Genomic DNA, 6072 nt, shown 5'->3' with positions numbered 1-6072 from the left:
GGGGGGTTTGTATGTCTAGGGGTTTATCTAGTCTAGGGGTTTATATGTCTATGGTTGCCTAGATTGGTTCTCAATCAGTTTATCGTTGTCTCTGATTGGGAACCATATTCCTTGGTTTATCTGTGGGTTATTGTCTATGTGTAGTTGCCTGTTTCAGCACTCTTGTTATATAGCGTCACGTTCGGGTTGTTATTTTTGGTAGTTTGTTTAGTGTTCTTCGTTAATAAAATAAGGATGTATTCAAATCACGCTGCGCCTTGGTCTCCTCGTTATGATGAGCGTGAAACCCTGGCACGGATCCAACTACAGGAGACAGAAAACCCTTCCCTGGCATGGATCCCACTACAGTAGAGACAGAAAACCCTTCCCTGGCATGGATCCCACTACAGTAGAGACGGAAAACCCTTCCCTGGCATGGATCTCACTACAGTAGAGACAGAAAACCCTTCACTGGCATGGATCCAACTACAGTAGAGACAGAAAACCATTTCCTGGCATGGATCCCACTACAGTAGAGACAGAAAACCCTTCCCTGGCATGGATCCCACTACAGTAGAGACAGAAAACCCTTCCCTGGCATGGATCCAACTACAGTATAGACAGAAAACCCTTCCCTGGCATGGATCCAACTACAGTAGAGACGGAAAACCCTTCCCTGGCATGGATCCCACTACAGTAGAGACATAAAACCCTTCCCTGGCATGGATCCCACTACAGTAGAGACAGAAAACCCTTCCCTGGCATGGATCCCACTACAGTAGAGACGGAAAACCCTTCCCTGGCATGGATCCCACTATAGTAGAGACAGAAAACCCTTCCCTGGCATGGATCCCACTACAGTAGAGACAGAAAACCATTCACTGGCATGGATCCAACTACAGGAGACAGAAAACCCTTCCCTGGCATGGATCCTACTACAGTAGAGACAGAAAACCCTTCCCTGGCATGGATCCAACTACAGGAGACAGAAAACCCTTCCCTGGCATGGATCCCACTACAGTAGAGACAGAAAACCCTTCACTGGCATGGATCCAACTACAGGAGACATAAAACCCTTCCCTGGCATGGATCCCACTACAGCAGAGACAGAAAACCCTTCCCTGGCATGGATCCATCTACAGTAGAGACATAAAACCCTTCACTGGCATGAATCCATCTACAGGAGACAGAAAACCCTTCCCTGGCATGGATCCCACTACAGTAGAGACATAAAACCCTTCCCTGGCATGGATCCCACTACAGTAGAGACAGAAAACCCTTCCCTGGCATGGATCCAACTACAGTAGAGACAGAAAACCCTTCCCTGGCATGGATCCAACTACAGTAGAGACAGAAAACCCTTCCCTGGCATGGATCCCACTACAGTAGAGACAGAAAACCCTTCACTGGCATGGATCCAACTACAGGAGACATAAAACCCTTCCCTGGCATGGATCCCACTACAGCAGAGACAGAAAACCCTTCCCTGGCATGGATCCATCTACAGTAGAGACATAAAACCCTTCACTGGCATGAATCCATCTACAGTAGAGACATAAAACCCTTCACTGGCATGAATCCATCTACAGGAGACAGAAAACCCTTCCCTGGCATGGATCCCACTACAGTAGAGACAGAAAACCCTTCCCTGGCATGGATCCAACTACAGTAGAGACAGAAAACCCTTCCCTGGCATGGATCCAACTACAGTAGAGACAGAAAACCCTTCACTGGCATGGATCCAACTACAGGAGACATAAAACCCTTCCCTGGCATGGATCCCACTACAGCAGAGACAGAAAACCCTTCCCTGGCATGGATCCATCTACAGTAGAGACATAAAACCCTTCACTGGCATGAATCCATCTACAGGAGACAGAAAACCCTTCCCTGGCATGGATCCCACTACAGTAGAGACATAAAACCCTTCCCTGGCATGGATCCCACTACAGTAGAGACATAAAACCCTTCCCTGGCATGGATCCCACTACAGTAGAGACAGAAAACCCTTCCCTGGCATGGATCCAACTACAGTGAGAGACAGAAAACCCTTCCCTGGCATGGATCCCACTACAGTAGAGACAGAAAACCCTTCCCTGGCATGGATCCCACTACAGTAGAGACAGAAAACCCTTCCCTGGCATGGATCCAACTACAGTAGAGACAGAAAACCCTTCCCTGGCATGGATCCAACTACAGTAGAGACAGAAAACCCTTCCCTGGCATGGATCCCACTACAGTACAGACAGAGCTGATAAGTAGAGTCAGAATCGATTAGCTATAGGACCACAGGTGAGCTCCTGTCAGATAGTTAAACTTACACACAAAATATATTCCACATCCCACTGTTCCCAGGACAGTAATAAACATATGTATGCCATGTGTGTGTGTGTGTGTGTGTGTGTGTGTGTGTGTGTGTGTGTGTGTGTGTGTGTGTGTGTGTGTGTGTGTGTGTGTGTGTGTGTGTGTGTGTGTGTGTGTGTGTGTGTGTGTGCGTGTGTGTGTGTGTGTGTGTGGGAGGGGGCGCACAGGGGTTTATGGGTAGGAGGATTATAGGTAGTGATTTGAATTAATCCTCCTATCCATCCAAGTGTAAGTAGATCTACTGTTTGTGTCTTGCCTGTAACCTTGAATATTCCTGCATAACAGTAACGTATAGAACCAATGCATTCTTTTCCCTCTAGGTCTAAATCTGCAGTAATTCATTACAGTAATTCAAAACATGAATTCATTTAACTTACCAGCTGAATCGAAGCCAGTGGAATAGTCCCAAAAATACAAACCTAGCCCAGTTAGCAAGCTTCATCATGCGTACCTGAAAAAAACTGTCATACCCTGACCATAGAGAGCTGTTTATTCTCTGTTGGTCGGGGCGTGATAGTGACTAGGGTGGGTCATCTAGGTGATTCATGGTTTATGTTGGCCTGGTATGGTTCCCAATCCGAGACATCTGTTTATCTTTGTCTCTGATTGGGGATCATATTTAGGCAGCCATTTCCTCATTGTGCTCTTGTCTACAGTAAGTTGCATGTGTGCACACCAGTAGCTTCACGTTTCGTTTGTTTCTTTTGTTTGGTGAGTTTCTATTTATTAAAATATGTGGAACTCTACTCACGCTGCGCCTTGGTCCAATCACTAGAATTTAATGTTAATTTTTCTACCATAAGCTGCCTCCAATGTCATTTTAGAGAATTTGGCAGTACGTCCAACCACAGACCACATGTAACCAAGCCAGCCCAGGACCTCCACATCCATCTTCTCAGGGAAACTCATCTGTGTGCTCGTCGTCCTCAAATAATAGATTTGGCTTGTAACCATAGTGTACACAATTTTGGTGCTATATAGAACCTTTATGTGAAGGTTCTACAGTTGAAGTCGGAAGTTTACATACACTTAGGTTGGAGTCAATAAAACTCGTTATTCAACCACTCCACACATTTCTTGTTAACAATCTATAGTTTTGGCAAGTCATTTAGGACATCAACTTTGTGCATGAGACAAGTATTTTTTCCAACAATTGTTTACAGACAGATTATTTCACTTTCACTTCTGTCCCACTGGAATTGTGATACATACACTAAGTTGACTGTGCCTTTAAACAGCTTGGAAAATTCCAGAAAATTATGTCATGGCTTTAGAAGCTTCTGATAGGCTAATTGACATTAGTTGAGTCAATTGGAGGTATAGCTGTGGATGTATTTCAAGGCCTACTTTCAAACTCAGTGCCTCTTTGCTTGACATCATGGGAAAATCGAAAGAAATCAGCCAAGACCTCAGAAAAACAATTGTAGATCTCCACAAGTTTGGTTCAGCAATTTCCAAAGGCCTAAAGGTACCACGTTCATCTGTACAAACAATTGTACGCAAGTATAAAGACCATGGGACCACGCAGCCGTCACACCACTCAGGAAGGAGACGCGTTCTGTCTCCTAATGTGCTTTGGTGCGAAAAGTGCAAATCAATCCCCGAACCTCAAAGGACCTTGTGAAGATGCTGGAGGAAACAGGTACAATATTATCTATATCCACATAAAAACGAGTCCTATATCGACAAAACTTAAAAGGCCCCTCAGCAAGGAAGAAGCCACTGCTCCAAAACCGCCATAAAAATAGCCAGACTAAGGTTTGCAACTACACATGGGGACAAAGATCATACAATTTGAAGAAATATCCTCTGGTCTGATGAAACAAAAAATTACTGTTTGGCCAAATGACCATCGTTATGTTTGGAGGAAAAAGGGGGATGCTTGCAAGTTGAAGAACACCATCCCAACTGTGAAGCACGTGGGTGGCAACATCATGTTGTGGGGGTGCTTTGCTGTAGGAGGGTCTGGTGCACTTCACAAAATAGATGGCATCATGAAGCAGGAAAATTATGTGGATACATTGAAGCAACATCTCAAGACATCAGTCAGGAAGTTTCAGCTTGGTCTTCAATGTGTTTTCCAAATGGACAATGACCCCAAGCATACTTCTAAAGTTGTGGCAAAATGGCTTAAGGACAACAAAGTCAAGGTATTGGAGTGGCCATCACAAAGCCCTGACCTCAATCCTATAGATAATTTGTGGGCAGAACTGAAAAGTGTGTGCGAGCAAGGAGGCCAACAAACCTGACTCAGTTACACCAGCTCTGTCAGGACAAATGGGACAAAATTCACCCAACTTATTGTGGTAAGCTTTCGGAAGGCTACCTGAAATGTTTGACCCAAGTTAAACAATTTAAAGGAAATGCTACCAAATACTAATTGAGTGGATGTAAACTTCTGACCCACTGGGAATGTGATGAAAGAAATAAAAGCTGAAATAAATAATTCTCTCTACTATTATTCTGACATTTCACATTCTTAAAATAAAGTGGTGATCCTAACTGACCTTTGTACAAGGATTAAATGTCAGGAATTGAGTTAACATGTAAAAAAATGTATGTACACTGTATGTACAGACCCCTTATTCTAAAATGTATCAAAATATTTATTTCCCCCATCCATCTACACACAAAACCCCATAATGACAAAGCGAAAACAGGTTTTTAGAAATATTTGCTATTTTATTAAAAATAAAAAACAGAAATACCTTATTTACATAAGTATTCAGACCCTTTGCTATGGGACTCGAAAATTGACCTCAGGTGCATCCTGTTTCCATTGATCATCCTTGAGATATTTCTACAACTTTATTGTAGTCCAGCTGTGGTAAGTTCAATTGATTGGACAGGATTTGGAAAGCTGTCTATATAAGGTCCCACAGTTGACAGTGCATGTCAGAGCAAAATCCAAGCAATAAGGTCGAAGGAATTGTCGCAGAGCTCTAAGACATGATTGTATCGTGTCACAGATCTAGGGAAGGATATCAGCAAAAATCTGCAGCATTGAAGATCCCCAAGAACAGTGGCCTCCATCATTCTTAAATGGAAGAAGTTTTGAACCACCAAGACACTTCGTAGAGCTGGCCGCCCGGTCCAACTGAGCAATCTGGGGAGAAGGGCACTCTGGTAGAGCCATAGAGTTCCTATGGGGAGAAGGGAGGAAGTTCCAGAAGGACAACCATCTCTGGTAGAGTGGCCAGATGGAAGCCACTCCTCAGTAAAAGGCACATGTGAGCCCACTAGGAGTTTTCCAAAAGGCACCTAAAGACTCAGACCATGAGAAACAAGATAATCTGGTCTGATGAAACCAAGTTGAACTATTTGGCCTGAATGCCAAGGACCACATCTGGAGGAAACCTGGCACCATCCCTACGGTGAAGAATGGTGGTGGCAGTATCATGCTGCTGTCATGTTTTTCAGCGGTAGGGACTGGGAGATCTAGTCAGGATCGGGGGAAAGATACACAAAATAAATCCTTGATGAAAACCTGCTCCAGAGCACTCGGGACTTCAGACGAGGGCGAAGGTTCATCTTCCAACAGGACAACAATCCTAAGCACACAGCCAAGACAGTGCAGGACTGGCTTCGATACTAGTCTTTGAATGTCCTTGAATGGCCCAGCCAGAGCCCGGACTTGAACCCTGTATAACATCTCTGGAGAGACCGGAAAATTGAGCTGACAGCGTTTGAGAGGATTTGCAAAGAAGAATGGGAGAAACTCACCAAATA

The sequence above is a fragment of the Oncorhynchus masou genome, chromosome 3 (genome assembly GCF_036934945.1).
Source record: "Oncorhynchus masou masou isolate Uvic2021 chromosome 3, UVic_Omas_1.1, whole genome shotgun sequence".
Taxonomy (NCBI): Eukaryota; Metazoa; Chordata; class Actinopteri; order Salmoniformes; family Salmonidae; genus Oncorhynchus; species Oncorhynchus masou.
This window is presented reverse-complemented; position numbering follows the sequence as displayed.